This window comes from Onychostruthus taczanowskii, unplaced genomic scaffold, assembly GCF_017590055.1.
Source record: "Onychostruthus taczanowskii isolate IOZ18803 unplaced genomic scaffold, ASM1759005v1 scaffold8, whole genome shotgun sequence".
Classification (NCBI taxonomy): Eukaryota; Metazoa; Chordata; class Aves; order Passeriformes; family Passeridae; genus Onychostruthus; species Onychostruthus taczanowskii.
The window spans coordinates 14,770,220-14,777,012 of record NW_024505892.1 but is presented as its reverse complement, the minus strand read 5'-3'; positions in this window follow the sequence as shown (position 1 = coordinate 14,777,012).

The following is a 6,793-nucleotide window of genomic DNA, read 5'->3' as shown; positions in this document are numbered from 1 at the left end:
CAGCTTTAGTGAGCTTTTTCTTCTTGCTCTCAAGAGGGCACCTTTCCCTGCCGTATCTAAATATGCTCTCCAGGCAAATTCAAGCATCATGTTCTTGATGAAATGTTGTTATTTTTAGAACTAAATGAAGCAGGACACATAATTTCCTTTCCTACCCCTTTGTTGATGCTTTTATGGAAAGACCTGTGTTCAGAAGGTAATTGCAGCATCCCAGATTGTGCACAAAATAGGCACTGCAACTGCCAGTGGGCGCTATTGTAAGGGGAAAAGAAAAGGAACCATGCCATACAAATGTCACTTTGGAGTTCTTTTTACATCTTATTACCACTCCAGGAAAAGAGTGCTGACTTGCTTGCCACAAAAGGGATTAAATGGCCTTGCATGACACCCTGGGAAGGGATGCCTAGGTGAAAGGCAAGTTACAATAAACAGGGTGGTTTGGGTAACAGCTAAGGATGGAGAGAAACTTCAAAAACCAATTTGCCATGTGGATCTGACCCCTTTTTGAACTTTCACACAACTTTATGTGCTGTTTTGCTTAGGATGACAAACTGATAATAGAAACAGAAATGTTTTCAATTTCTTCATCTGTCAGTACACCAAGTCTGTTTCCCAAAAACAGCGAGAGTCAAACAAAAGGGCATAATTTCAGTGTTAGCAGCACAGGCTTTTTCAGCTGGTGTTTGCTCATAGGTTTTCCTTGGGGTGTATTTCTAATGTTCCCCTGGCTTCCTTCTTGCGTCTTTGGGCAAATTCTCTGGTCTTCCTGCCTTTCTTCCCCAAATATGCAAAGCATATCTTCTGTGCAAAGCAACCAAGCAGTCTGAACCAGATTTACAGCAAGTTGTTGATTTCATTGTAGTACACCTTCCAGCACTGGAAGTTTTCGTGTCGTTGTATAAACAGTAGTTTATCCTCTGGCTCCATGTTACAGTGGAGTACAGCTGGAGTTTTGACTCAGAATAAAAAGGTTTGGGATGCTGAATTATTAGCATTATTACCTGAAACTACTCCAGGGTTTCACTTCTGCTCTACTGGCTAGCTGTGACCTAACAAAAGTACAGCCTATGGTGACACAGTAACATCCTGAAATGGAAAATATTTGCTTTGTCTATTCATTCTGTGGAAGCAAACTCTTTCTAATGCATGTTTTCCCAACACCTGCATGTGGCACACCTCCAGCTTGCCAGTTTTCCTGATGTACTTTGCTGATATCAGCTAGGCTCTGTGTTTGTCACACATGTTTTGCAGTAAGTTCTGGCAAGCACACTAGCTACCAAATAAGATTAAAATAACTGGTGTTGTTAATGAGCTTCTGCAGGTAAAATATGTGTTTTATAGTAATTAAAATATACCCATCCTTTCAGTACCTTTGAGGTGCATTTGGACCTGTTTTGTTGCTGGTATTAGAATATCATTAAGCTGCACAAGCTGACGTGGTCCTCTATACCTAAAGCAGTTCAGGACAGGAGCTGAGCAGAAGTCAAATTGATCAGACATTCCTGTAACTGACCAGAGTGCTAAGAGTTAAATTGCACACACACCAGCAATCAATTCACCACACTTTTTGCACTTGAATACGTGAAGTCAATCTCTGACTGTTAGTCATTTAAAAGAAATATCCTTTGGTGCGAGTGTGAGGCACCTTGTACAATATCTGGAGCTGTGATTCTAGTCCAGCTGGATCCCTTGAGGGGGTTGATGATGCAGACAAAGTTCTCAATCATAAATCTCTCCCTTTGAGTCAGGAAAGAGCAGGAGAAATAGATATGGGAAAAAAAGATGTTTTGTTTCAGGGGCCTCTACTGGCAGAACACAGATGGACAGATGCCACTCAGGCATGCTGGGCACTCTTTAGAGTTACACAGCCCATTCAGCTTGAGCTCCTGCCAGTGAAGGAGAAAAGCAATCATTGCAACTCCATGGAAACCCATGGACTGAAGTAATAGTAACCCTGAGCTTGAAGAGTTGAGACATAATTCCATGAGACCTTGTACAGATACTGATTGCTCATGTGCGTAACATTGCTTGGGCTATGGGTATGTAAAGCAAGTCCCTTCTATGTGGAACACAAGTTGTGATTAATTAAGTGAGAATGCAGTCCCAATATGGTAAAATATAGAGTAAATTAATAGATAAATATGAATAAAGAGATAATTTTTAAAGTGATTTAGGAAATCATGCTCAAGCAGTGTTTTTCACTCTGCTTTAGTTAGGCTCTCCTGCCATTTTCCTTTCCAACTATTGCAGAATATCTGACTGCAACTGAGAAGTGGTCCTTTATTTGATGGTCACTTCTGGATGATGGATTTTACTTCAATAATGTGCACTATGGAGTTCAAAAGCAACACAGGTTAGTGGCAAGATCTGTATGATAACTAGCAGTGCCAGGAGGGAAGAGACAGCAAGGTAACAAGCTGAAGTTATACCTCTCTCTAGTGCATCTTGTCAAGTGTGTCCTCTGTTTCCAGTTTATGTCTGCTCAGATTTGTGTCTCACAAATCAAGTTACAAAACATTGACCTCCAAAGAGACGGTCAAGTTTGTCTGGCTAAATGTACAGTGCATCATGTACAGCACATCACTGCACACTAGCAATTGTTTGTCAGCCTTTGGAGTTTGAAAACCTTTTTTTTCCTTGGTATTTATTTGTTCATTTTCCTAAGGGTGGCATTTGACATTTAAGCGATCATTATCTAGCTCCTTCTTGCCTAAATTTTACTTCAGCTGGGAGACAGGGTTAAGACAAATGCCAATAAATTTCTTAAATGCAGTCTTCTATTCCATTGCCTAAGACTTTATTGACGTATTTTCACTCACACTACTTAAAACAAACTGAAACACCCAGAATCTTCCCTATCTTTAACATAAATGTGGCTGCATGTTTTATGTCCAAAGTCCTGGCCTGACTAAGTGGAAGTTTTGCTGTTGGCTTCACTGTAAGTTGGTATCCCTTCAGATCCTCAGACCAGGATATATTGTTTTTCCTTTTTTATTCTTTACTGGATTATCTGTTAGCAGATTTTAAGGGAAAATAGAATGAGAGCTATGTTTGTGCCTTTCAGTGAGGTTACATTCCCTCTCTTTTTATTGTACATAAGATTGCAACAGAAAAATCTGCAGATGACACAAGAGGAAAAGTGGGAGGCAGAAGGTAAGAATAAGGTCCCAAGATAAGGAACAGGGTAAAATGTTCTATAAATCTATTGTATGCAGTCATTTAGGCATGATAAAGGTCTGACATTTCACTTAAGCAAGGATAATGAAAACTGACCTTTTTACATGGATTCATGGCACTAATGCTAGAGGGGTTATTAGGTCTGACTTGTGTGATGCAAGCCCTTAAATTATGCCCATTAACACTTTTGTTGAGCTCAGTGATTTGTGTTTCATCCAGAAGACATCTAGTCCTGATGTGATGACCTCCAGAGACAGAAAATCCACTGATAGCCTTGGTAATTTAATCACATTTGCTGTTGCAATAGATGCATGTTTTTACTTGAACATGCTTAGTCTCAGTTTTCAACCAGTTTTTTATTGGAACTTCCACTGACAGAGTAAAAGGCATTTTGTTTCTTCTTGGTGCCCTGGCCCCAGTGATTCAAAAGTATACTCACTTTTCACATTGCAGTAGAAGGCTGAAGTATTTTTGCTTGCATTACCATTCTGATGAAGCCAAATGCTGAGATGGGGGTGTTGCCACAGCAGCCTCAGGGTGACCGAGACAGAGAAAATGGGATCCAAAACTGGCTGTCCCTGGACGCAGAGCTGCAGCCTGGCCTCTTTGCAGCAAATCTGTTCTGAGGCAAATACTCGATCTGGTCAAATATCATAATGGTTTCAGAACTGTTAAAGATGTTACTAGATTTCCAAAGTCAGAACATTTTGTAACAGCTCTTTAACTGTCTGGCTCAGGTGTGAAAAGCCCACAGCTCATAAGATGGAGTTTGAGTGTGGAACTATTTCTGTTGACACGTGGAAGCAAATATTTTATCCCTTGTTATAATAATATAATAATGAGGATTATAGCAGTCTGATACCTTAAAATTACACTTAAAAGTTTTTATTTTGAATGGATTTTCCCTGTTTTCTATACCTGATTTAGCTTAGCAGTCTGGGTAGCAAAGGCCATGCCATGAGGTAAGGTTTTGATTGGAGCTCATCTCTGTTTCCATAGGAATAGTAACTTGTTTCAAAGCATTTGTTTGTGATATTTAAAGAGAAAGGGAGAGAGGTTATTTCAGTTTGCTTGACAGAATTCATTTATGTGAGCAATATGTTATATTAATGCATGAACACCCACGCCAAGCACTGTAAATGGCTGCCCAGGTCTTGTAGCCTTTCACCTGGAACACTTACCCAGTTTTCTGTGACAGTGGGGAAAATACATCTTCTGGACCCTCCCAAATCATAGCCCTAACCCCTTTGGCAGCCATTTGCTTTTCAAAGTAATTTCCAATTTTGGGAGACTGTAAAAATCAAACAGAAGGGCATATTTTGATTCTGACAGCAAATGCTTGGCAGTTTGGTGGAAGACGTGTGGCACTTTCAGATCTACAGAACTTCCCTCTGTAGCAGCCACCCTTGGCTCTGTACAACCTAGTACATGGCACAGTCTGAGGGACTGCCTTACAGTAAGGGCAGGACACAGAGGAATAACCACAGCCTAGGTTGTGTGTGGACGTGCGCTCATGAGAGGGCAAGACGAGGGAAGAAGGGCAAGTGATGCAGAAGTAATGGCTGCCTACGAGGGAGGATGGAGCACAGACAAGTCTGAGACTTGAGGCACTTTTACCAGCATGTCAATTAGACCTGACTCTGAGTAGATGAAATTGTTTTTTGAAGGCAGACAGCCTGCCAATAATTTTGAGCTGGTTTAATAGTAGTAAAAATGCTTGAAGCCATTAGACATCTTGTTTGTGAGGCCCCCATCACCAGCCATGCAGCTGTGCTCATGGTGACACCAGCACATAGTTAATATATATTTACTTTTGGCCATGCCAAAATTCATTCAAGCATATCCAAATCCAAGAAATCCTCTTGAGATTTCCAGGGCTGGGTAGGCAGTTAGGCACATGCAAATCCTCCGTCAAGGAATGAGTTGAGAAAGCTAAAGAGGAAAACCTTGTGTTTATTTTTCCAGGTATTTCAAACTGAACACATACTATGCTGCTTTGTAGACATGAATTCACTAAAATCCAGGATTCAGCAAAACAGTTACAATTTTCTTAAATAATGAAGTACTTAGAGATGTTTTTCTTGTCCGTGCTTTTATCTCCTGCTGAGCTGCCCTCTTTATGATATCCTTAAACCTCTTTCTTGACCTGTCCCCATGTCCCTGCTTTCCCCTCCCACTTCCCCTGTCTCTCCTCTCCCTCAGCCCTGCCACCCTCTCTGCACTGAGCTCAGCACACGCCCAGCCCCTTCCTGCACTCTGAAAACCCATCTGTGCTGTGAAACTCCCCTCCTACAACGACCCCATATTGCTGTCTGGATCCCACACTCTACTTGTTTTCTCAGTTTAAATCTGTTGACTTCAGAGGTGTTGCTGCTCCCCTTGCAGCTTTCAGCAAGAGCCAGAACCACTGCATCTGCCCAGGCTGTTCAAGGATAAAGTCTTCCTGGGGAACAAGAGGCTCCTGCTGTTTGCTCAGCAAAACAGAGCACTCTCTGCACTTACAGCTGGTATTAACAACGTTTCCAGGTTGAACTGGAGCTTCTTCCTGGGAAAAGAGCGTCCTTCTAACTGTCCTGCTCTCAAACTCTTCTGCCTCTCTAAGGCACGGAAAAGGCATTTGACAAAACCTTTTCCCAGCAATGCTGGGAATTGTTAGTGAGGCTTAGGGAAGGCTTCTGCTAGAGGTTGCTTCTGCACTTTGCCAAATCCTCAGCCCCTACCCAGGGAAGCCTATTCCATGCGTACTGCCCAGCATATCCTCAAGAGGTTTTCCCTTTTGCCTTGCAATTTTCAAGAATGTGCCAGAGATGGTTTTCATATACATAAAGCCTGAAGAATGTGTATCTAGCAACTTTGTATTTATAGACATGTTACTAATTCCAGATTTTGGTGCAGTTCAAAGCCACTTTGTGACAAGCATCAATCTCTGTTACTGACTGAAATACTGGGATATGTCTGTAGCAGAGTGCAGATCTTTTGCTGTCATTCCCTTACTTTCTCAAAGTGTCCTTCCTTCCCTCCCAGTGAAACCACCTCGCCATTGGTGGATGGACAGGCCCTTCAGAGAAGGAAATACCTTCTGGAGAGCTACAGACCCATTGTACTCAGCACAGCTGTTGCCCTGCAGCTTGGTGGATACTTACAAGAACTGCATGAAGTTGTCTATTTAGAGTATTGATGATGACTACTCAAACCCACAGCATCTAAAAACAAGTGTAGCTTATCCCAGAGACACCTGCCTGATGATTTCTCTGTGGGAAGAAACAGACACAGTGAAAGGGAAGTGAAACATTTTGCCCAAAATGGCATCTCACAGAATCAGATCTTTGCAGTGACAAATGTGCACTGAACAGAGCCAGATTTCACATTTTCTAAATGTGTTCTTAGGCATCTCTGTCATTATTGGAAACACCACAACTGAAGTTGTCCATCGATTCTGCAGGTTTGTCAGCTCTAAGTGTTTTTGATGTCTGGGCATTGAGGTCTCTGTTTACCCTGGTTTCTCTATTTGCTGCTTACCTGGGCAGATTTCTGTGCCTCTGTGAATCCCCATTGATTTTCCTGGGAGTGAAATGTCATTGCTGCAGCAGGCTGTGTACATCAGGTATATTGGAGA